Source organism: Macaca fascicularis, chromosome 2 (genome assembly GCF_037993035.2).
Source record: "Macaca fascicularis isolate 582-1 chromosome 2, T2T-MFA8v1.1".
NCBI classification, from domain to species: domain Eukaryota; kingdom Metazoa; phylum Chordata; class Mammalia; order Primates; family Cercopithecidae; genus Macaca; species Macaca fascicularis.
The window spans coordinates 188,468,226-188,493,669 of record NC_088376.1 but is presented as its reverse complement, the minus strand read 5'-3'; the positions used below and the strand labels follow the sequence as shown (position 1 = coordinate 188,493,669).

Sequence of the window (25,444 nt, the reverse complement as noted above, 5' to 3'; positions counted from 1 at the left end):
GGTGAAAGATCTGAGAGATTAGTAATCTTTATATAATTACAAAGGCTACCATAATGTTTTGCCTATAGTAGTTATTCAAGAAGTGCCTATTGAAATAAATGAGAAAGATATTTCCCTTTTCTTTCCATCATCTGTCACCATTGAGCCCGTCCTTTCTGCCCACATTTTAGCTACTTGTCAATGTTACTTCTCTGCCCCGGCCAAATTGGTGACACAATGGACACTCTGTAGTTTAAAAACAAGCAAATAAAAACAAAAATAACCCCCTATAGCTTTATTTAGATTAATTTCTTGTCTTGATATTCTCTTAGAAGTTTTCCACAGCTATTCCGATCCAATTTATCTTTCTCTTCAATTTCTTATGTTTAGCCCTTGCATATCTATTTCTGTTTTCTAATTTTTCATGGGCAGTTAGAGGGCAAGTCAAAAATGATATCTAACTTCCAAGCTGATTATGCAAACTGAGTAATATGATTGTAGAATGCTGCATTATTATTTGTTATTTTTAAAAGTGTCTCCCAGGGTATCTAGCATAGAACTACACAAATGCTAGAAATAAGCAAACTAACAACAACAAAAAAAACCTACAAATCTCCCCCACCCCCAAAACCTGTTGAATAGATTCACATCAGTCCTTTCCTGGTGAGTCTGACTTTCAGGATTACATTATTCTCCACAGATATCTTCTTTTATATGTTCCTCCATCTTATCACATTACAAAGCAGTTTTCATTCATTGTTCGGAATATTTAACACAGCAGTTTATTGACTTTGGTTTTATTTCCCGATCAAATTGAAACCCTTTGGAGTATAAATTGGGTTGTAAATCTGATATTATTAAGTTTCCTATTCCAAAAATTACATTATTCTTATGTCCTAAATAGGTGAGCTATTTCAACAATTCTAGCTGTCTTCTGAGAGATTGCTACTGTATATAATCTGAGAAATTTACTTCGTGATTCCTAACAAAAATCAGGAAAATGAATGGACTTCTCTATGTTCTAATATGGTCTTAGTATGATAGAATTTAATATCAACTTTCCTTATGGAAATGAAACACTGCATTACTTTTAGACATAGAGTGTTTCTGTGGTCGGGGCGGGGGGGCACTGGTTTTGTGTAATATTCTCTGCTCATATTTTCTTTCTGAGTTAACGTATTCAGTGCCTTCCACTCTGTCTGACACATAGTAAGTTCCCATTAAATGCTTGTGGAATAAGTAAAATATTATGAAGATGAAAGCTTTCATGTGTGCACTCATTTTCTGTTTACTCTGCTTGGTTCTCTGATTCATGAGTTTAACGTGAACATGTAGGGAAAAGAATATACCAACATTTTTTAAGCAAGATTTGTGGAACATTGATTTTATAAGAAATTCATAGGAGTTACTAAAACAAACAAACAAACAAACAAGGTGAAAAGGTTCATGGGAAAAAAGAAATAGGCCAGGCACGGTGGCTCACGCCTGAAATCCCAGCACTTTGGGAAGCTGAGGTGGGTGGATCACTTGAGGTCAGAAGTTTGAGATCAGTCTGGCCAACATGGTGGAGCCCCGTCTCTATTAAAAATATAAAAATTAGCTGGGCATGGTGTTATGCGCCTGTAATCCCAGCTGCTCGGGAGGCTGAGGCAGGAGAATCACTTGAACCTGGGAGGTAGAGATTGCAGTGAGCCGAGATCACGCCACTGCACTCCAGCCTGAGAGACAGAGCGAGACTTTTTCTCAAAAAAAAAAAAAAAAAAAAAGAAAATAAGATATAGTATGACAAATGCCAACTTAAACAAAATTAAACTTTTCTCTCTGTTTCTCTCTCTCTGTCTCTGTCTCTCTCTCTTTTTTTGTTTTTTTCCAGCAGGGCTTCTTATGGCTCTAACAGGCTAATTGACCCAAGTCTTATCTGGTATAGTATGCACTATTATCCAAATTCACCTAACCCAGGTATGAATAGGACTCTTTAAGTGACAAAAACACAACTTGAAATGACTTGACTTAAAAATGAAATTCACCACTTAGATGACCGAAATATCCGGGGGTAACTTGGCTTCAGGCATGCATAACTACACAGAGGTGCTCAAATGGGGCATCAAGACGAAATGTTAGCTGGGTGGGAGGAATAAGTTCAATTGATCTATTGTACAGCATGGTAACTACAGTTAATAATACTGTATTACATACTTCTAAATCACCAAGAGAGCAGATCTTAAGTGTTCTCACTACAAAATATGATTAAGTATGTGAAGTAACACATATTTCAATTAGCTCGATTTAGCCATAAGATAATGTATACATATTTTAAAACATGTTATGCATCATAAATATATAACATTTTCATTTGTCAGTTTAAAAAATAAATGGAAATGGGTCATTAGAGGATCAGTGTTGTCATCTTTCCTCTGGAGTGAGCTTATTATCAAATAGAATTTTACAGAGACGAGGATGGCCACTGCCACTTTAGTCTTGCATTGACCAAGTTTATCAATCACAGCTCAAGGACAGCAGTCCTTTCTTGATAGTACAGAAAAATTCCACTTGTATATAAACTCTTCCAAAAAAGAATCTTTTTTTGTTTGTTTGTTTTGCTTCCAAATATATTTGCAGCTGCTAGAACAGTCCCTATTTGTGGTTGGTGTTCAATAAATTGAGTCTCATTTACTTAGCTTGAGCTTGAACCAACTGCTGTGAACAGGAGGATGGAATGCTCCAAATAGCTAGACTAGACCATGTTTCTACTTACAGAGTTAAGAAGCAAAGGGGTTCGACACACCTGAACCACATGAACTGAGAGTGGAGGGGAGAAAGAAAAGAGAGAAATGGAAAGGAAGGAAATAAGAAAGGAAGGAAGAAAAGAAAGAAAAAGAAAGAAAATCCAATAAAGAAACCTGTGCTAATATGCTAATAGATTTTTCCTTCCTTATTTTGCCAGTGGTTTTCTGGGTATGTATAACATGAACAGATAATACATCTTAGTGTCAGGGTTGGAATTTGAGTTGACTCTCTTACAAGCTAATAAGTTATCCTGTTAGTATTTCATGGACGCTGGCAGAAGACATGAGACTCCTTTGTCAGAGACAGAGGACTTTAATACTCATGACACAGCAAGCAGCATGACTATCAGTATGTTTGCATCAGTTCTCCTTGCTTCAAGTTCCATGTGCTAGGGGACAGATGGATGTCTCACATGCAGTGGGTTCGCATCGCATCTGAGGAACAATAACTTGGGCAATTCAATACTTTTATAGCAAGTAGTAAGCAAGCCTGCCTTTTGTCTGGAGAGAGGTGTTACCTCATTTCTCAAGGTTGCTCAGTGAAACACAGCCCTGATAAAAGGCAGAGTGCAAGGAGCAGTCATGGGCTTTCATTCCTGGCACACCCAGCAGGATGTATAGAAGCATGAGAGATATGTGAAAGACTGACTCTCAACACTTAGCTTGAAAATATTATTTTAATTCCATTTCATCCAGGTAAGCAGGTGAAAAGAAAATTTTGGAGTTTGCAGGACTTTGTAACATTTCTGAAGCCATGTCACATAAGCAATTGCCTTCTTGTACCAGGTGCATGTATTAAAATTTCAGAAAAAGTGTGCATGGGACTGGGGACAGTGGGGTTTATGGGAAAAAGGAGACAATATCTTTACCTTTTATGATTGCAGAAAATAATTTCTTTGGTATGAAGAATATGATAAATGGGATTATTGAGCTTTCAGGGAGAATACTTAGCTATGCTTTCTTTTAATACATTTGATTTCCAATTACTAAGAAATTGCTCAACATGCCCTGTGAAGAGTCTTTATGAAAATGAAGAGGCCAAAAGGTCTTCGGTGGGCCTTGTTCTAAATGTGGCCTCTCTGGTTGTTTGGTAGCTTATCAAAAGCCACATGAATCCTCAGAAATAGTGCTTGACTGTCAAAAGACAGCCCCCTTGTTTTAGCATTGCAGATTGAGCCACGCTTATTATTTTTCTTGACTTCTGGTGCACAGGCGGCATGATTACCAAGTGATCTTGTGTAAACAAAAGGCTGTTCTGTGCGAATAAATGGATTCCCACTGTTGCACAAGCCCCTAGGAGTCTGCATTAAAAACAAGTTGAGATGCAGAACAGAACATAGCATTTATTTTAACAGCAGGCACTTATCATTGGTGACATTACCTGATACGGCTGATAATCTAAAGCATTATAACTTTTGAGCAAAATTTGGTTCATAAAGACATACAAGGAGATAAACCATGGCTACTAATAGAAATTGCAAACAATCATTTGAATAGAACAATCTTATCTACATTCATCATCCAGCCAACTCTCTCCTCCCACTGAAATGAGACAAGGTAAATTCACAACTCCCATTAATGCAAATAGCAGCTTCAGAAGTAAATCCCTTGTTTCTCCACAGGAGAGGACGGCTGCCCCCTCTTGTTTCAATATATCACAAACCTGTGTCAGTCTGAGTTAATTGGTGGGAATTTGGAATACAAGCAATTTGAAACTAATCCTTTAAAATGGTGGCCAGTACGGTGGTTGGTGACAGCAGCTACTGGCTAAAAAGCAATACCATTTCTCCTAGGAGTGTTAATTCTGATCGATTGATGCTAAGTCTTCACTGTTCCTGGGCCAGGCTGATTTGTTTGTGCCCATTCCTTCTTCTGACACTAGCCTGACAGGACACACCTGGGTGAAGCTGGAAGGAAGGTTGCGGGCCAGGCTATCACATGAGTTTTATTGTTTTATAATAAAATGCACCTCGACGACATGAAAAGTAAATGTAGCCACTCCTCTACTTTGTGATGTTGGCCAAGTAGCTTAAGACCTTGCACCCCAATTTCATCATTATAAAATTATCTTTTCTAATATTCCGTTCACAGTGTTTTTCCTGAAAGCTAAATGAGATATTGTCATTACAACAATAAGGAGTAGAATTAATAAGCATGTAGGGGCTTCTATTCAATTTTATTGAGAGACAATTGTTAGGAAAAAGCTGAACCTCCAGGAACTTGATGTCTTCTAACAAGTTCAAGTTGCCTGAAGAAAATTACTCTGCATGATAATGGAGAGAGGGATTTGGATCCAGAGGATTGAGGGAGGGGAAAGAAGTGTTGAATCCAGTGGCAGGAAAATGGTAAGAGATGGGGACCTCTAAGTTGACGGAGACTTAGGGAAAAGGAAATGGCTGAAAGAGGTTATCATGTGAGGCATCGGTGCAGGTGACAGACGCACTAAAATCTACACTGTTCACAAGCATTTGCAAAAGTGAGTGGTCTGGAGAACACAAAGCCTTGATGCTGGGTATTGCAATTAGTCTGGTTCAAGAGGATACAAGATTCTAATTGTTACAAGATGTTTACATTGAAATTTTTGGCTGTAGCGCCCAGAGAGAAAAAACGTAGAGAATTCCTAGTGAGATGCCAGACAAAATGCAGACGTTCAAAGGGCATGATTGCATGTAGGAAGGCTCTAAGCTTGTGAGAAGGAAGTGGAAGGAGGAAGTAAAGCAAAGAAAGAGGACAAGGATGTGGAAGATTCCTTTTGTGGAGAGGATCTTTTAGGACAAAGTTGTGCTGTGAGCCCTTTCCTATCTTATTACTTCTAAGGAGTACTAGAGATGGTAGTGGTTCCCTCAGCTTGAGGCCTGGTGAGGAGGCGGCACCACAAAACCAGCCAGAACCTGACATGCATTCTTTGTCATGGTTGTGACTGATTGGGGCTGGTGTCATGGTTGGTAAAATAATTTACTGAAACAGCAGTGAGTTAAAGCAAGTTTATTAGAGAGAAAATACATTTCAAGGGGGCAAATGGGCAGCACAGCAGAGAAGGAGGCGTCTGCCAGGAGGCAGGGGTTGGAGGGAAGTTTTATAGGGTCATGTTGGAGGGGCTACCTGCAGAGTGAGGTATTTGGGAACAGGATGTTGTGCAAGCAGATTGTTTGTGGTTAACTGTCTCTCAGAACAATTGTTCTTCCCCACCTGGGGCCCCTCCCTCATTGTTGCTAACTTGTCAGGACTCCACACTTTACAGGTGGGGTATATTTTGCACTGGTGACTGGGTAGTCAGTGTGGTCTGTAGCAGAGTAGAGAGCGAGCTTGTGTTCACCGACAGCTGGATTTGGGAAGTAAAAACATCCCAATGACATTGGGGCAAGAAATGTGTGAACATTGTCCAGGGCCAAGGTCTGGAAGGAGAGACCGGGCCTGGAACTGTTTCAAAGGCTGCCCAAGAGAACCCTGAGGTGATAACAACAAGAGGCAGCTAAATGCATAGGCAAACAGGAGTGAGTCCCTGGTGAAACCCCACCTTTGAGGCAAAAATAGCCTGAAGGCTGAAAGACTGGACTGCTGGTTCCAGATGAAACCCATGACCCAGAGTGAGAACTTCTGTTCCTGTCTGACTGCCCTTTCCTGACTGATTCTTTCTGAATACTGCCTTTTAACCAATCAAATGTTGCCTTTTCCAATACCTGCCCCTTCCCCATTCTGAGCCTATAAAAGCCCTGAACTCAGCCATAGTAGGGGGACTTTCCTGCCTTTGGGTAGGAGGACCATACCTGAGTCCCCTCTCTGCTGAAAGCTGTTTAATCACTCCGTAAAACTCCCTGCCTTGCTCACTCTTTGATCGTCAGTACATCCTCATTCTTCTTGGGTGCAGGACAAGAACTCAGGAAGCAGTGCATGGGCTGATTCGGCCCGGGTGGGTCATCTCCTGCAATAGGAAGTGTGGCCGTGTGAAGCCCAGGTGGAGCATCACTGGCTGGAGGTCCCTGGCTTGCAAAGTGACTAAGAAGAAAATCCTGCTTCACAGGGAGGGTAAGCACATTCCCTTGGTGAGAAACTGTGAGCGAGTGGACTTAGAGAAGCAGAGGCTTAGAGAACAGCCACCAGTCAAAGAAGGGACACTGCCCTGACCACGGGGGCTTTGGTCAGATGGGTTCAGGGTGTTGGGATGCTGGAGTGGAGGGGGACACCAAAAGGACCCACAAAATTACCCAGGACAAAGAGTTGGCTTTCCACATTTGCCAGGCTTAGGGTGCGCAAAGCCAGCTTAAGATAGCGACAAGTAATAGCCAATTAAGAACTTTCTAATCTTATTTCCAGCTAGTAGCCTATGCATGAACAGTTTGCAAGTGGGGCAGGACATAAGTGGAGGGAAAGAGCAGAGGCACTTCTCAGAAGGCAGACAGCCTACCTCAGCACTAGACTGTAATGGGAGAACACTGGAGAGCTCTTATATTGAACTGAGATTAATGGTTTGGCCTGGATACCTTTAATATTTGTATGGAGAATGTGTTTTGTGACTTAAAGTGACTGTAGAATGTGTATAACATTAGAATAAGCAGAAAAAGCCGTGAGGCCAGCAGTGGTTCTCAAAGCCTGCTTTCTGGGGTGGCAGCAGCAGCAATACCTGGAAACACATTAGAAATGCAAATTTTCAGATGCCACCCAGACCTCCCATATCAGAAACGCCAGGGGTGGAGCCCTGAAAGCCCTCTAGGTTCTTCTGCTGTGTAGGAAATTTGAGAACCAAACTCTGAGCTAGAGAAGAGAAAACTCCAGTTTTATAGGTGCTTTGGCTGTCCTGCTAGTGATAAGCTATAGGAAAAATGTAGAGAAATGCAATCTATACTTCATGATATAATCACTTGAGGGTTACAGGAGGAATTAAAGCAATAGTTTTTCATGATATATTTTGGCTCTCAAACACGTTTCTCTCACAGAACATCTGCTTGGATTTTCTGGGTGGCAAACTACGAAGTTGGGGTGGTCTGATCACTGCTTAGCTTGGCAGGATGTGCAACTGTACTGAAACTGGGAGCCCAAAGTAGAGGAGAAGCCCCCCATACCTGCTACGACCATTACCTGATGGGTTCCTTAAACTGATATTGGGCATTTAGGCATGTACAGCTTAACCACAAGCAATACCCTAGTGTGGTAAACACATCCTGCTATTTTAATATCTCCATCTTGTACAGGGAACAAAACTTAAGTAAAGGGAATTTTAAGAATAGAATCTAAATACTTTTGTGAATTAAAAAAAATAAGGACTAGCTGCTGTTGGTATGTTAAAAAATATGAATAAGTGAGGAACAGATTTTCAAGCCTGAACACTGTGCCAACCCCTTGTCATTTGCTAAATAAAAATACATGGTGCTGCTCAGAGGTATTACCAGGTGACGTGAATTATCACGTTTGTAGAAATGTGAAAAACAAAACCAAACAATCCTCAACTCTTAAAAAATGAGGTCAAGTGAAATATTAAAGTGACTTAGAAGTAAATGTCAATTCATAAGTAAAGTCATTCAGAACAATAACAAATTTATTCAAAAGTACTAGTATTTTAAAGAATACTTTGAATATAAACAACACGTGGTAACCGTAATATGACAAAGTTTTGCATACTGTTCATATGTTCTCTTACAGTATACTCATCTTAGGAAGTTGGTATCCAACCTCATAGTTATTAATTTGCTTCAATTTTGTAAAAAATCTGAGTTTGAAGGGGTTTGTTTTATTCTTCAAGTACAGTTTTCTTTCAGAGGTCCAATGTTTTCAATTGTCCCATTGCATCAGTGTGTGTGTAGAGAGGGAACGTTTAACAAAGGGAAATCACTGATTTACACAAAGCTTCTTAGGAGTTTTAGAAATCATTGTCTTCTTCTTGTCATTTATTGTGTTCCTTCTTTCTAGTGAGGTTGTAAGCTCCATTTTGCATTTTCCCTGTTATTTATATGGTGCAGTAAACACAGTAAAGGCTCAATAAATGTTGATGTAATAGCTGGATAAGATAGAAAAGAAAAACACTTTTTTTTTTTTTTTTTTTTTGCCAATGCCGTCATCTGCCTATTGAAGTTTTTCTTGTCAGACCTTCAGCAGATGATTAAATTAATTTGAATCAGATTGAATTAGGCTAGAAATAGCCCAATATCTGAAACAATTTCACCAGGAATAATCAGTATAAGATCATTAGAAGGCGCAGTTGTTATTAATGTCCCCATTTTGTTTCTTTTACAATACTGACAGGGTCTCACTGTGTTGCCCAGGCTGAGTTCAAAATCCTGGCCATATGTGATCCTCCCACCTTGGCCTCCCAAAGTGCTGTGATTATACGTGTGAGCCACCACACTTGGCCTGCCCCCAATTTTTTTTTTTTTTTTTTTTTTTTTTTAGTACAGCAAGGCTCTTTTCTTTCTGAGCAGTGATTTTGAAAATTACTAAAATTCTTATGTAAAAAATTTCTAAAACAAAAATTTCTGTAAGAAAATCATCGAAATATTATTTTTGGTACTGCACACTGTTCCTCTGTCAACTAGGTATCCAGTCATGTATTTGGGATTTGAATTTATCTTATGAGAGCTGGATGATACATATATTGATAGCACAGTCTTCCAGATCTAGTTAACTTCTTCGATGCAGTTGGCTTCACAGTGCTTCATTAGGGAAAAATGAATAATGCCATCCCCTGGGAATGTATGGAAACAGTCCTATTGAGGAGCTGTTTGGCTTCTTCAGAAGAAAGACTCTGCCCGTTGTGGTGGCTGCTTTTTGCCAAGCTTGTGATTTGAGAGGTTGACCTAGCAACAATCTGAATAGCAAAGCATGTTTTTTCTTGGTGACCATTTTCCTGCAAAAGCATATTTTTGATTGGACTGCAGTCGAAAGCGTAATTAAATGTTACAGAGACTCTCAGAACTTTAAACCATTCTCTTTTTCCTTTTTAATTTGACAACACAAACAAGTCTAATGTTTCATTTTTCTGGCTCCAGATGTCCATTGTGAATGTAAATGATGAGCCAGTAGAGCTGATGCTTCCACAGAACTGATATTCAGAATAAAAATGAATCGTTGCACATCCTGCAGGTGCCTCTGCTGAGGGAATCTTTTCACTCCGAAGACATTTAACAGATAGAATATGCAGCTGGTCAAAGAAAGCCTTTAGGCTATTTCAAAGTTTCTATACAAAATAAAATGCCTCATAAAGTTTGCTTGAAAGTGAAATTTTATAAAATACGGTTATATACACTCATTCATTTTTATTCCAATAATTCCAAGCTTTCTTTTTAAGGCTGAAAATACTATTTTTAAGAATCAAATAAACTCCAATATTTGGAGTTCTGATAGAGAGAACTTCACATTTGGCTTGCATTTGGCACTTAATTTGGAGGTTGTATTCAAGTTAACAACAACAACAGCAAAAATACAATGATTCTTCTATATTGTCAATAATTACTGCTCACAGCTTGATTATTTTGCAATTATCAAGATCTCTGATGCCACACATATGTGCCAAAGCCTTTCAAAGGACATCTAATGAGAACTGTAGATGGAGATGGCATTGATGTCTGATTGGGGAGAGAGCTGTTCATGTACTTAGCCTTTGAACTACAATTCACCATCTAATTTTCTCAATCAAGGTCTGAGACTTGAAAGAATCTATGGCAGAGTCTAGATCATCTACTGAAGAATTTAGAGTGAGAAAATGTATCCTGAGCATGTTCCCTCTCCTGCTTCTCAGAAGCCCTGAACCATTAGACTGCATAAGTCTGCCCACTTTGTCCTGTGATGATTCAACTGGGTTCCTCTTCCCTCAAAGATCCCTGTATTCTAAAACAATTTTCTCCCTTCCTAACCCTCTGCTAAGAAATCGATTCTTTTAGCACAGCTGACCACAGCAAGAAGAAAGCAAACAGATGGAGTTAATTCATACTAAGATGAAAAAGTCTGCTAGCCTCCATGGGGTATTTGCCTCATAAAAAAGATTGCTTGAGAAGTTAAGTTTATCTCTAACTTGCAGAACCTAAGAAATGAAGTAAAGCATTTTAACTATGGGGAAGAAATGTGATCTTTTGTATTTTTTGGTCAGTATTTGAGTGATAAGACATGTGAAAAGAGATACACAAGTCATCTCATGCTGACCAAAACAAAAACAAAACAAAACAAAAAACAATGTAGATTGAACTGTGATGGAATGATTAATGCATCAAAGGAAAAAAGTATCATTCAGACATTGGTCATTCACTCCTGGTCATATTGATAAAGGTATAGAGGCACACTTTGGAAAAGTCTGTCTTAACGTAGTTCAGAGAATAGAGTCTTAGATTACAGTAAACTGGCAAGAAGATGCTATACGAAGACATCTATTTTACAATAGATGTTTCATTCATTTCATTAATGCTCAGTTCTGTTTCTAAGTTTTTTAACAAAACTTCTGGTTATTTTTTTTTAAATTTATTATTATTATACTTTAAGTTCTAGGGTACATGTGCATAACGTGCAGGTTTGTTACATATGTATACTTGTGCCATGTTGCTGTGCTGCACCCATCAACTCATCAGCAACCATCAACTCGTCATTTACATCAGGTATAACTCCCAATGCAATCCCTCCCCCCTCCCCCCTCCCCATGATAGGCCCCGGTGTGTGATGTTCCCCTTCCTGAGTCCAAGTGATCTCATTGTTCAGTTCCCACCTACGAGTGAGAACATGCGGTGTTTGGTTTTGTGTTCTTGTGATAGTTTGCTAAGAATGATGGTTTCCAGCTGCATCCATGTCCCTACAAAGGACACAAACTCATCCTTTTTTATGGCTGCATAGTATTCCATGGTGTAGATGTGCCACATTTTCTTAATCTAGTCTGTCACTGATGGACATTTGGGTTGATTCCAAGTCTTTGCTATTGTGAATAGTGCCGCAATAAACATACGTGTGCATGTGTCTTTATAGCAGCATGATTTATAATCCTTTGGGTATATACCCAGTAATGGGATGGCTGGGTCATATGGTACATCTAATTCTAGATCCTTGAGGAATCGCCATACTGTTTTCCATAATGGTTGAACTAGTTTACAATCCCAGCAACAGTGTAAAAGTGTTCCTATTTCTCCACATCCTCTCCAGCACCTGTTGTTTCCTGACTTTTTAATGATCGCCATTCTAACTGGTGTGAGATGGTATCTCATTGTGGTTTTGATTTGCATTTCTCTGATGGCCAGTGATGATGAGCATTTTTTCATGTGTCTGTTGGCTGTATGAATGTCTTCTTTTGAGAAATGTCTGTTCATATCCTTTGCCCACTTTTTGATGGGGTTGTTTGTTTTTTTCTTGTAAATTTGTTTGAGTTCTTTGTAGGTTCTGGATATTAGCCCTTTGTCAGATGAGTAGATTGCAAAAATTTTCTCCCATTCTGTAGGTTGCCTGTTCACTCTGATGGTAGTTTCTTTTGCTGTGCAGAAGCTCTTTAGTTTAATGAGATCCCATTTGTCAATTTTGGCTTTTGCTGCCGTTGCTTTTGGTGTTTTAGACATGAAGTCTTTGCCCATGCCTATGTCCTGAATGGTACTACCTAGGTTTTCCTCTAGGGTTTTTATGGTATTAGATCTAACATTTAAGTCTCTAATCCATCTTGAATTAATTTTCGTATAAGGAGTAAGGAAAGGATCCAGTTTCAGCTTTCGACTTATGGCTAGCCAATTTTCCCAGCACCATTTATTAAATAGGGAATCCTTTCCCCATTTCTTGTTTCTCTCAGGTTTGTCAAAGATCAGATGGCTGTAGATGTGTGGTATTATTTCTGAGGACTCTGTTCTGTTCCATTGGTCTATATCTCTGTTTTGGTACCAGTACCATGCTGTTTTGGTTACTGTAGCCTTGTAGTATAGTTTGAAGTCAGGTAGCGTGATGCCTCCAGCTATGTTCTTTTGACTTAGGATTGTCTTGGAGATGTGGGCTCTTTTTTGGTTCCATATGAACTTTAAAGCAGTTTTTTCCAATTCTGTGAAGAAACTCATTGGTGGCTTGATGGGGATGGCATTGAATGTATAAATTACCTTAGGCAGTATGGCCATTTTCACGATATTGATTCTTCCTATCCATGAGCATGGAATGTTCTTCCATTTGTTTGTGTCCTCTTTTATTTCACTGAGCAGTGGTTTGTAGTTCTCCTTGAAGAGGTCCTTTACATCCCTTGTAAGTTGGATTCCTAGGTATTTTATTCTCTTTGAAGCAATTATGAATGGAAGTTCATTCCTGATTTGGCTCTCTGTTTGTCTGTTACTGGTGTATAAGAATGCTTGTGATTTTTGCACATTGATTTTGTATCCTGAGACTTTGCTGAAGTTGCTTATCAGCTTAAGGAGATTTTGGGCTGAGACAATGGGGTTTTCTAAATATACAATCATGTCATCTGCAAAGAGGGACAATTTGACTTCTTCTTTTCCTAACTGAATACCCTTGATTTCTTTCTCTTGCCTAATTGCCCTAGCCAGAACTTCCAACACTATGTTGAATAGGAGTGGTGAGAGAGGGCATCCCTGTCTTGTGCCAGTTTTCAAAGGGAATTTTTCCAGTTTTTGCCCATTCAGTATGATATTGGCTGTGGGTTTGTCATAAATAGCTCTTATTATTTTGAGGTACGTTCCATCAATACCGAATTTATTGAGCGTTTTTAGCATGAAGGGCTGTTGAATTTTGTCAAAAGCCTTTTCTGCATCTATTGAGATAATCATGTGGTTCTTGTCTTTGGTTCTGTTTATATGCTGGATTATGTTTATTGATTTGCGAATGTTGAACCAGCCTTGCATCCCAGGGATGAAGCCTACTTGATCATGGTGGATAAGCTTTTTGATGTGTTGCTGAATCCGATTTGCCAGTATTTTATTGAGGATTTTTGCATCGATGTTCATCAGGGATATTGGTCAAAAATTCTCTTTTTTTGTTGTGTCTCTGCCAGGCTTTGGTATCAGGATGATGTTGGCCTCATAAAATGAGTTAGGGAGGATTCCCTCTTTTTCTATTGATTGGAATAGTTTCAGAAGGAATGGTACCAGCTCCTCCTTGTACCTCTGGTAGAATTCAGCTGTGAATCCATCTGGTCCTGGACTTTTTTTGGTTGGTAGGCTATTAATTATTGCCTCAATTTCAGAGCCTGCTATTGGTCTATTCAGGGATTCAACTTCTTCCTGGTTTAGTCTTGGAAGAGTGTAAGTGTCCAGGAAATTATCCATTTCTTCTAGATTTTCCAGTTTATTTGCGTAGAGGTGTTTATAGTATTCTCTAATGGTAGTTTGTATTTCTGTGGGGTCGGTGGTGATATCCCCTTTATCATTTTTTATTGTGTCGATTTGATTCTTCTCTCTTTTCTTCTTTATTAGTCTGGCTAGTGGTCTGTCAATTTTGTTGATCTTTTCAAAAAACCAACTCCTGGATTCATTGATTTTTTGGAGGGTTTTTTGTGTCTCTATCTCCTTCAGTTCTGCTCTGATCTTAGTTATTTCTTGTCTTCTGCTAGCTTTTGAATGTGTTTGCTCTTGCTTCTCTAGTTCTTTTAATTGCGATGTTAGAGTGTCAATTTTCGATCTTTCCTGCTTTCTCTTGTGGGCATTTAGTGCTATAAATTTCCCTCTACACACGGCTTTAAATGTGTCCCAGAGATTCTGGTATGTTGTATCTTTGTTCTCATTGGTTTCAAAGAACATCTTTATTTCTGCCTTCATTTCGTTATGTACCCAGTAGTCATTCAGGAGTAGGTTGTTCAGTTTCCATGTAGTTGAGCGGTTTTGATTGAGTTTCTTAGTCCTGAGTTCTAGTTTGATTGCACTGTGGTCTGAGAGACAGTTTGTTATAATTTCTGTTCTTGTACATTTGCTGAGGAGTGCTCTACTTCCAATTATGTGGTCAATTTTGGAGTAAGTACGATGTGGTGCTGAGAAGAATGTATATTCTGTTGATTTGGGGTGGAGAGTTCTATAGATGTCTATTAGGTCTGCTTGCTGCAGAATTGAGTTCAATTCCTGGATATCCTTGTTAACTTTCTGTCTCGTTGATCTGTCTAATGTTGACAGTGGAGTGTTGAAGTCTCCCATTATTATTGTATGGGAGTCTAAGTCTCTTTGTAAGTCTCTAAGGACATGCTTTATGAATCTGGGTGCTCCTGTATTGGGTGCATATACATTTAGGCTACTTAGCTCTTCCTGTTGAATTGATCCCTTTACCATTATGTAATGGCCTTCTTTGTCTCTTTTGATCTTTGTTGGTTTAAAGTCTGTTTTATCAGAGACTAGGATTGCAACCCCTACCTTTTTTTGTTTTCCATTTGCTTGATATATTTTCCTCCATCCCTTTATTTTGAGCCTATGTGTGTCTCTGCATGTGGGTCTCCTAAATACAGCACACTGATGGGTCTTGACTCTTTATCCAATTTGCCAGTCTGTGTCTTTTAATTCAACCATTTAGCCCATTTACATTTAAGGTTAATATTGTTATGTGTGAACTTGATTCTGTCATTATGATGCTAGCTGGTTATTTTGCTCGTTAGTTGATGCAGTTTCTTCCTAGCATTGATGGTCTTTACATTTTGGCATGTTTTTGCAATGGCTGGTACTGGTTGTTCCTTTCCATGTTTAGTGCTTCCTTCAGGGTCTCTTGTAAGGCAGGCCTAGTGGTGACAAAATCTCTAAGCATTTGCTTATCTGTAAAGGATTTTATTTCTCCTTCACTTATGAAACTTAGTTTGGCTGGATATGAAATTCTGGGTTTAAAATTCTTTTCTTTAAGAATGTTGAATATTGGCCCCCACTCTCTTCTGGCTTGTAGAGTTTCTGCCGAGAGATCTGCTGTTAGTCTGATGGGCTTCCCTTTGTGGGTAACCCGACCTTTCTCTCTGGCTGCCCTTAAGATTTTTTCCTTCATTTCAACTTTGGTGAATCTGGCAATTATGTGTCTTGGAGTTGCTCTTCTAGAGGAGTATCTTTGTGGCATTCTCTGTATTTCCTGGATTTGAATGTTGGCCTGCCCTACTAGGTTGGGGAAGTTCTCCTGGATGATATCCTGAAGAGTGTTTTCCAACTTGGTTCCATTTTCCCCCTCACTTTCAGGCACCCCAATCAGACGTAGATTTGGTCTTTTTACATAATCCCATACTTCTTGCAGGCTTTGTTCATTTCTTTTTCTTCTTTTTTCTTTTGGTTTCTCTTCTCGTTTCATTTCATTCATTTGATCCTCAATCGCTGATACTCTTTCTTCCAGTTGATTGATTCGGTTACTGAAGCTTGTGCATTTGTCACGTATTTCTCGTGTCATGGTTTTCATCTCTTTCATTTCGTTTATGACCTTCTCTGCATTAATTACTCTAGCCATCAATTCTTCCACTTTTTTTTCAAGATTTTTAGTTTCTTTGTGCTGGGTACGTAATTCCTCCTTTAGCTCTGAGAAATTTGATGGACTGAAGCCTTCTTCTCTCATCTCGTCAAAGTCATTCTCTGTCCAGCTTTGATCCGTTGCTGGCGATGAGCTGCACTCCTTTGCCGGGGGAGATGTGCTCTTATTTTTTGAATTTCCAGCTTTTCTGCCCTGCTTTTTCCCCATCTTTGTGGTTTTATCTGCCTCTGGCTTTGATGATGGTGATGTACTGATGGGGTTTTGGTGTAGGTGTCCTTCCTGTTTGATAGTTTTCCTTCTAACAGCTCAGCTGTAGGTCTGTTGGAGATTGCTTGAGGTCCAACCTCAAGCTGTAGGTGTGTTGGAGATTGCTTGAGGTCCACTCCAGACCCTGTTTGCCTGGGTATCAGCAGCAGAGGCTGCAGAAGATAGAATATTCCTGAACAGCGAGTGTACCTGTCTGATTCTTGCTTTGGAAGCTTCCTCTCAGGGGTGTACTCCACCCTGTGAGGTGTGGGGTGTCAGACTGCCCCTAGTGGGGGATGTCTCCCAGTTAGGCTACTCAGGGGTCAGGGACCCACTTGAGCAGGCAGTCTGTCCCTTCTCAGATCTCAACCTGCGTGTTGGGAGATCCACTGCTCTCTTCAAAGCTGTCAGACAGAGTTGTTTGCGTCTGCAGAGGTTTCTGCTGCTTTTGTTATTGTTTACTGTGCCCTGTCCCCAGAGGTGGAGTCTACAGAGACAGGCAGGTTTCCTTGAGCTGCTGTGAGCTCCACCCAGTTCGAGCTTCCCAGCAGCTTTGTTTACCTACTTAAGCCTCAGCAATGGCGGGCGCCCCTCCCCCAGCCTCGCTGCTGCCTTGCCGGTAGATCACAGACTGCTGTGCTAGCAATGAGGGAGGCTCCGTGGGCATGGGACCCTCCCGGCCAGGTGTGGGATATAATCTCCTGGTGTGCCTGTTTGCTTAAAGCGCCGTATTGGGGTGGGAGTTACCTGATTTTCCAGGTGTTGTGTGTCTCAGTTCCCCTGGCTAGGAAAAGGGATTCCCTTCCCCCTTGCGCTTCCCAGGTGAGGCGATGCCTAGCCCTGCTTCAGCTCTCGCTGGTCGGGCTGCAGCAGCTGACCAGCACCGATTGTCCGGCACTCCCCAGTGAGATGAACCCAGTACCTCAGTTGAAAATGCAGAAATCACCGGTCTTCTGTGTCACTCGCGCTGGGAGTTGGAGACTGGAGCTCTTCCTATTCGGCCATCTTGCTCCGCCCCAGCCAACTTCTGGTTATTATTTCATTCTCAGTTAGTTCTGTCTATAGAGAAGAAGTATGCTTGTTACATGGGCCTGAAGAACTCAAGACCCATAATAGCTATCTTTTAACTAGCTTTTTTTCTTTTTTAACAGTCAGGGTAGGATCAGAGAAACAGAATCACTAAGTTTTTTTATACAGATTATACCTTATGCAATCATGGGAGATGGTTAATCAGCCTCTGCAAGGCTGTTACCTTTGCATCTTTTCTGGAGCTTAAAGTCTATAGGACAGGTATTCAAGAAAAGAAGACAGATTTGGAGTGGGGAGAGCAAGGAAAACTATAACCCATTCACTCAAGCTGCAGTCCAAGAGGACGCACTGAAACTCTGGTCTCACTCTGCCTCCAACTTCAATGGTGCTGGTGGCCTGCAGGGGAAACTGATGCCCTTTGTCACAGAGCTTAACACACACCTGGGCCAAGAAGACAGAGAACCTGAAGGGTAATTGAGGGTAGCTTGGAACAGCTGCAGGGCTAGGTGTTGCCCCATGTTAATCCAGTGTCAGCTGAAGTGTCAATGAGCATGGGTTGGAACTGTGCCTTGTGCCCCTACACTAGCCTGAGCATGAAAGCAATATGGCCACTGCTTCAGCCTAACTTCCAAAACTCATGCAAAAGGGCTCTCCTGAACCACTGGGAAGTCAATTATGGGAAATGTAGTTCTAACTTAGCTAAATTGCTATGATTCAAATCCTTTGCATAAAAAACCACATTGCCATCCAATGTGTTATCCAATTCTGGGTTTATAAATTCTTTTTATAAACTTGCTAATAAGAATTTGGCCGTGAAAGGTGGATTTACTCTTGATGTCCTGACAAAATAAGGGACCTGGCTGAGGGCCAGAGCCTGGAGAGAAGTTTATTCTACAAAACTAATGAGTGACACCCTGTGTGTGCAGTCTCTTATTCCACAGCCTACTTCATCCCCTTGGGCATTGCCTAAGCAATCTCTCATCATTCTTGTAGCATTGGCCTGGTAATCCTCTCTTTCTTTTAGAATTTCAGTACTTGGAATGTCTGAAATTGCCACCTCAGAGGTTACCATGGTCAGTGATTTTGTGTGTCTGTGTGTGTCCAGAAGACAGAGAGTGAGAATAACAGTTTTTCTTTGTCTACCTTTCTATTCTGCTCTGCTAATTATCAAAAGAGTTCTTCCATCGTTTACCCTTATACTTCTTTTTCTATCAAACTTCTAAGTAAGCCAAATATCCAAAAATTATATACAGATAGAGCTGTAGAAGAACTTTGCTAGATATGTTGACACAGATGACCTTACTAGCGTCACACAGCACTCTCTCAATCTCATATGAGAACTTTGGTTTCATCTAAAGCTTCTAGATTTGCTACTATTGTAAGAAAATTCAGATTTAACCTAAATGTAGTAAGTTGAACTTGATTGTATCGACAGATTGATATTGTACCCTAGTCAGTGATTTCAAGCAGGGCATGGGATCCGGTGGAAGAGGGAAAAGAGTGTCGATGAACCAACACTAATCCCTCATTACCTTTTACAGATCCTCTTTTCCAGAAGCAGATTATTTAGAAAAAAAAATGTGAATAACAATGTATTAGGCTAGAAATTCTTCCACATTCTCCAGCTTTCTTTCTCTGGTGGTTTACAGTAAGCTACTAAACTTAAGAAAATGCTAGAAGGAAAATACTAGCAAAATAGCTCACTCTTAAAAGGATGAATTGCATTGATGTAGGATTATTTTTCTCCTTGTAGACAATTATTTTGGCCCATAATTGTCCAAAAGTTCTGAAGCTATGTTATCTTGTCAAATGTAGTCTACTTCAGCATTACCTGACACCTCAGGTGTTCCAACACTAGATAGTCAATGACGTCGGGCGAAGGACCATTGCCAGGGAAGATAACTTGAAGTACTGGTGAGAAGCAGGTGTCAGGATGAGGAATGAGCAGTTCATAAGCTAGACACAGCTGCTGCAGAAAGGACTCCAGCTCTTGCAAGTATGTAAGAGATGTGCAACGAGAGAAGGCAGGGCAAGGCGATTAGGTGGAAGCCCCAATGCAAGGGCCAAAGATGAGTTTTATTCTGAGCTGCCCCTTTGCTTTAGCCAGGAAAAGCTAAAGCTTCCTGATTAACGCAGAAACTTCTCCAGAGTGACTAGACTGGGGCATGTAGGTGGAATTAAATAGGGGATTTCTGGGCAAAATGAAAGTGGGGAGGAGAAATCAAAGGACAGTTGTTGATAGGAAACTGTAATACTCACATAGACTCACACTTCTGGAAAGAGGAGTTAGAAGAATGAGTGTGAATCAATCAGTGGCAACTACCAAATCAGGTAAAGGTGTCCTTTCTTCCAAATCTTTATGTAGCGTTGATGGTCTCTTTAAGGATCCCCCTTCCCTTCCCATCTAGCCTTAGGTTTCTGGGAGTTGGCAGCAGGACAGCCAAATCATAGAGAATGGGATTTGGGGGAGAGCAAATCATTGAAAAGCTTACGTGCTTATTAGGCAATACATTATGTCCTGGGATTGATGCCAGGGTGGTTTTGGAAGGGCCAATACATACTGACCTCTGAAAAAGAATGGATTTACTATTGAACATCTTCGTATGAAATCTTAACTAATGAGGGGCATGTCAAAGCACTGTGGTTAGGCAGCTCCTGTGCACAGTTGCAACAAGGTTGGGAGGTTGGATTCTGCTGACATCTGTCGGGCAGAGACACCGCTGTTTGGAACCTCCGGCTAATCAGAAGCTTGTCCAGAGCATTTCTTGATATAGTAGATCATCCTCTACTGAACTGTAATGCAGACTGGGGGGAAAGCTGCCGAAATTTAAAAGGCGCTGTCAAATGTAGTGGCAGTTGTCTACGCTGTGAGTGTTTCTAAAACCGAATATGAATTTTTGAATCAAATATTGTGTTGTAATCAGAGAGATAACTGTTGAGTTGAATGGCAAATGTGCCTCTGTTCCTGGTAAACAGGCACAGACCAAGAATATTTACCTTACTTTGTTAAAAAAAAAAAAAAAGGGTTACATGGTAACTATCTATACTTGACAAAATGCTTAATTAGTGTCTATGATTAGGTGAGTTAGAAAAACCCCAAGCAAGTGGTTACATAAAGGCAAAACCCATTAGTTAAAAATAAATTGGTCAATATTAATAAATATCTGTAGAAGTGTTTACGATGTCTAATCTCGTTTAATTAACAACATTTTGACAGAGATATGATCTCTTCGTTTTACAAAAGAGGAAAAGCAGAACTGTCTCATGAACACAGTGACTGTCTCGTGAGCACAGTGGTTCTCGACCATAGGTGATTTTGTCCTCCAGGAGACATCTGCAGTGTTTGGACACATGCCTGGTTGTCTTAGCTGGGGAAGGGGGTGCTACTTGCATTTGGTGGGTAGAGGTCAGGGATGCTGCTAAACATGCACAGCCCCCACAATAAACCACCCAGACCAAAATGTCAATATTGCCAAAGGTGAAAGCCCTTACAGTAGGGTAGCACTATTACATGGTAGTAACAGGACTAGAACACAGATTGTGTGGTCCTCAAATGTGCTTATTACAGCATGTCACACTTCTCTCCCTACATCAGGCTTTAGAACAGGAAAAGCTTTTGCAACAACAGGAAAACGTTATTTTTTTTTTATTTTTTATTTTTTTGATTTCCTTTGCCATCTAGTGCAGAAAATGTTGAAACTTGCTGTGAAATCTGGGGAGCCAGCACATCCCCATGGGGTATACAAAGGGATATGTATAGATGTCTATGAAAGGTGGCCGGGCGTGGTGGCTCACGCCTGTAATCCCAGCACTTTGGGAGGCCAAGACGGGTGGATCACCTGAGGTCAGGAGTTCGAGACCAGCCTGCCACCACATGGTGAAACCCCATCTCTACCAAAAATGTAAAAAAATAGCCAGGTGTGGAGATGGGCACCTGTAATCTCAGCTACTCAGGAGGCTGAGGCAGGAGAATCACTTGAACCCAGGAGGCAGAGGTTGCAGTGAACTGAGATCGCGCCACTACACTACAGCCTGAGCAACAGAGCAAGACTCCATCTCCTAAATAAATAAGAATCTATGAAAGGCACCTGCCTCTGTGTCTTCTAGTGGGCCCAGGTTTGCTGCTGGCCAGAAGGTTCACCTGATGGGAAAGTGAACTCGATGTGATCAGGGAGAGCAAGCTGGAACCATCAGCACCTGCATTTCTGCCTCTCACCTCATCCAACCAAGATGACCCTCAGAGAGTTAACGGCTGCTGCTTCACCCCACCTTCCATGTCTCCGACAAATTCTGCTTTGGACGGTCTCTAACCAACATCATACAGGGAAAAGCAACTTGAATATCATATAGTTTACTTATTTAATATGCTTGTTAGATATTGTGTTACAGAAAATAAGCACCTCCCAGGTGAGAAATCTGCCTGGATATTGATTGATATTTATTCAATCGTAAGTCCAAACCATTGAGAATAGTGACAGGCACAACAGTATGTGACCTGTAACTATTTGTTGAAGAAAAAAAGAAGAAAAAAAAGAGAAAAGAGAAGGAATTTAGAAAGGAAGAATTGAGTAAGAAATTATATTTGTTTCTCTACATCTTAAAATTCAGAAACTTTGGAAATTGCCTTACCTTTGCAAATGCATTGGAAGTGCATTTTTGTGCATAGAAAACACAGTAGATTGCATTTTAATAACTTGAGGAAATTCCATCTGCTTTCAGATGTTTCTGTTTTTCCACAGAGACTAATGGTAAATTCTGTGGAACTCACTTTGACATTAATGAGGACTTTCAATGTGTCAAGCACTGAGCTGGATTTGCAGATATTTAAAAGTGTAAAAGCATCTTTCAAATTAGAGTTGTTCTTTCATCTATAGGTGGTTGCTATTGGTGTGATTTGTTGACAACTGAAATTTCTTGCCAGGTGAAATTTTCCACCAATTTCTTGCCTCAGAAATTTTTATCGTTAGAAGTTGGTTCCTTAAGATCATTTTAATAGGTCTCAGTTTAAAACGTAAATACACACTATTCTCGTATATCCACGAATATTTAAAGGCAATTAGTTTATTATATTTATTCAGTTGGGAGGGAGTCTGGCAGGGAATAGGGCAAATGAACGGTAGGTTCAAAAGGCGGAACGGGAAGGGAAAGGGAGGAGATCAGAGCGGGTGGCTCTTCTGGCAGGCAGTTAATGGTGGAAGGAATGGGCTCCGTGTCTGCATGGAAGGACTGAATACCATTCACTAGTGGGGTGTCCCGAGATTTCACCATCGGCTTTTCTCTGGCCTGGCCCCATCACTTTGGGGAAAAATGAGGTTCAGCACATACTTATATGAAAACTATATAATCCTATAGAAATATATTTTAGCATTCATTCAGAAAAGTGGATCTTAAGGTGGTCTGTAGACTCCTAGGGGTCCTTAAAACACGTTCAGGGAGTTTGCAAGACTAAAACTGTCATTCTAACAATAGTAGAGCATTGGTTGCCTTTTTCACCCTCATCCTCACACCAGGCCACAGCAGAGATTTCCAGAGACTACATGGTATGTGATGATATCGTTACTCAGACAGCTAATGGAATGTGTGTTTGTGCATTCAAGTGTTTTAATAACATCTCACTTTTAATTTTGGAGAGATATATCCCACATAAATAAAATCTCTTTTAGTCTTCAATAATTAAGAATGTGAAGTGACTCTGGGACCAAAAAAAATGAGAACTGTTCATTTTGGACAGCTGCTTCTAAAACTGGTTGGAATAGCTCTAAGATAAGTTTCCTGGGGACTTTTTGTTTTCATTTCTGCTAGCTTCCCTTCCTCTATTTCAGAACTCATAGGATTAGATCTCACTGGAAAAGGAAGGGAACATCTTGTTAGACTATTTTATATCATTTAAAGACTTTTAAATATAAAATCAAATGAGAGGAAATGGATTTTTCCATGGCAGAATCAGCCTTTTACAACATTAATCTTCTGCATCCTTAATTAGTTTATGCTACAGAAGAGGATGAGGAACTAGCTAACAGGCAACATATATTTATGTCTAACTTACAGGAAGGTTACAAGAATCCCAGTCCTCCAGCCAATCAAGGACAGAATGATTCCCCTATCTCTTGTTAAGAATTGTGCAAATTCTACAAAGCTGTGAAGATCCCTGTGATTGAGTGTATGAACCCCAGAAACAATAGTGGTAGCCAGGAAAAGTAACTCAAAATGACCCAACTTAAAGATGTCACTGCTAAAAACTCTATATCCTGAATTATACTCCTGTTCACCATAAAAAGATCAACAAATACTGAGCAGTCATTCCAAGAATACATACACACAGACTTATCTCTATTTGGAAGGAACCACACAATTGAATTTTATGAATTAGAAAGGTAATTAAGACTCTCAGCCTATAGTTTTTTAATAATTTAAATAATAGGTTTCTCTTTTCCTTGGGAGTAACTGGGACCTTCCATAGAGGAGAGGGCAATAATTTATTTACGTCACTTTAGAAAGAGGTGTCTCCACAATAAATTTGCACCGTAATTGTGGAAATAGCTAACATCCACCTCTGAGAAGTGGACTCATTTTCTATCCCTCTGTTCTATCTGCATGGAACACGGAAGGCCCGCTCTATGCAATGGTAGCTTTGAATTTAATTTTTGGCCGGTTTCTCACTTTTTTTAAAAAGGAGAAAACTGAAAATACATGATTATGTTATTGAATATTTGAAATGTACATTTATTGTTAAGTCACAAAGTGAAAATGTGATGTGAAGTAGGAAAAGATGCCTTTCCTTTCTTTTTGTTCTCGGCACCCGGAATTCAAAAAAGGTAATCAGATTCCTAAGTCCTTGACTTCCTGTTAACAGGTTTTGTAAAGTCTAACTTTTTGTTTGGTTTTATGGTTGTTTCCCTCTTCATCTTTGATTCTCTGTCTCTTTTTTTGAGACAGGCTCTTGCTCTGTTGCCCTGGCTGGAGTGCAGCGGCACAGTCTTGGCACTCTGCAACCTCTGCCTCCCAGGCTCAAGTGATCCTCCCACCTCAGCCTCCTGAATAGCTGGGACTACAGGTACTCACCATGAAGCCTGGCTAATTTTTGTATTTTTTTGTAAAAATGGGGCTTCACCATGTTGTCCAGGCTGGTCTTGAACTCCTGGACTCAAGGGATTTGCCTAGTTTGACCTCCAAACTGGTGGGATTACAGGTGTGAGCCACTGCGCCCAGCCTCATCTTTGATTGTCTTTCTCATTCTCCTTCTCTCAGAGTGCTATGATTTGAATGTGTTCCCCAAAGTTAGTGATAGAAACGTAATCCCCAGAGCAAGAGTGTTGGGAGGTGACCTTTAAGAGCTGATTAAGTCATGAGAACTCTATCTTTACAAATGGGTTAATGCCATTATCTTGCTCTCTTGCCCTTCACTTTCTGCAAGAAGGCCTTTGTCAGATGTGGATCCCTTGACCTTGACCTTCTCAAGCCTCTAAAACTGTAAGAAATGTAAGCAATAAATCTGTCCTTTATAAATCAGTCTCAGATATTCTATTATAGCAGCATAAAATGGACTAAGACACATAGTAATCAACTCTAATCTGTTTGAGATGGATATGTTTAAATCCTTGTAATATATATAGTGTTGTTTTATGTGGGAGTTATTTTTAATTTTCTTTGATGGTATTATGTTTTAAAGCCTAGTTTATATCTTACTCTTCTTATTCAATACCATGTTTTAAGAAATCTATCCATGTTTAAATAAAACATGTTTATTGCTTGTAACTGCTGCAGAGTATTCATAGAATGCATCTGACTCATCTCAGTTATTTGCTTCCTTAGTAATGAGCACCAAACCCCACACCATACTGGTAAATTTTTTGTCTTTTAGTATGGAATTTAAATTACATGGGGGCTGGGATTTTGTCTGTTTCATTTACTGTTGTACCTCTGGCACTCAGACAAGTTCCTGCCACATATTAGAAGTTTGGGAAATTTTTGTTCAATCAACAAATAAATGTATTTGCATTTGGTTAATGTGTGTAGAATATACAAATAAAGCTGCT

The 25,444-nt window shown here is 40.1% G+C and overlaps 1 protein-coding gene across 9 annotated transcripts in view; it reads left to right on the top strand.

Moving 5' to 3' along the window:
- Positions 1-25,444, top strand: part of NSUN3 (NOP2/Sun RNA methyltransferase 3) — a 221,289-nt gene that overhangs the window by 191,086 nt on the left and 4,759 nt on the right. For 5 of the 9 annotated variants that reach the window (XR_012431764.1, XR_012431760.1, XR_012431759.1 and 2 more), the window contains one exon: positions 1,853-2,865. The exons of 1 other annotated variant lie outside the window; for it this stretch is intronic. The gene's annotated coding sequence lies outside the window, so the exon portion shown is untranslated. Of the gene's footprint in view, positions 1-1,852; positions 2,866-25,444 lie in introns of those variants that run through there. 3 more of the 9 variants (XR_012431765.1, XR_012431762.1, XR_006695951.3) reach the window with 1 other exon arrangement.